Source organism: Marmota monax, unplaced genomic scaffold, assembly GCF_021218885.2.
Source record: "Marmota monax isolate L192 unplaced genomic scaffold, Marmota_monax_Labrador192_F-V1.1 WCK01_AAM20220418_F8-fsc00059, whole genome shotgun sequence".
Lineage (NCBI taxonomy): Eukaryota > Metazoa > Chordata > Mammalia > Rodentia > Sciuridae > Marmota > Marmota monax.
In genome coordinates, this window is record NW_026693595.1 from 2,042,759 (window position 1) to 2,043,024 (window position 266).

Below are 266 nucleotides of genomic sequence, written 5' to 3' on the forward strand. Positions count from 1 at the left end.
TTCCAGTGCTTCATTTCTGTATTCACTGTTTCACATACAGCTACTCTTCATCAAAGAAGTTAATGGTGACATTGAAACTTATATATATATATATCTCCAAAACTTGACAAGGAGCAAATCTGCTAAGTCTTCCCTATTTATTCATAAATAACTTCAGTCCTTTTAGGATGAATTTGCTGTGGGGGTTGATTGTGCTTAGTATTAAACACAGGGACCGATTAAAAGACACACAGACTATTGTAATTAAAGTTGAGATTCAGGTGCAT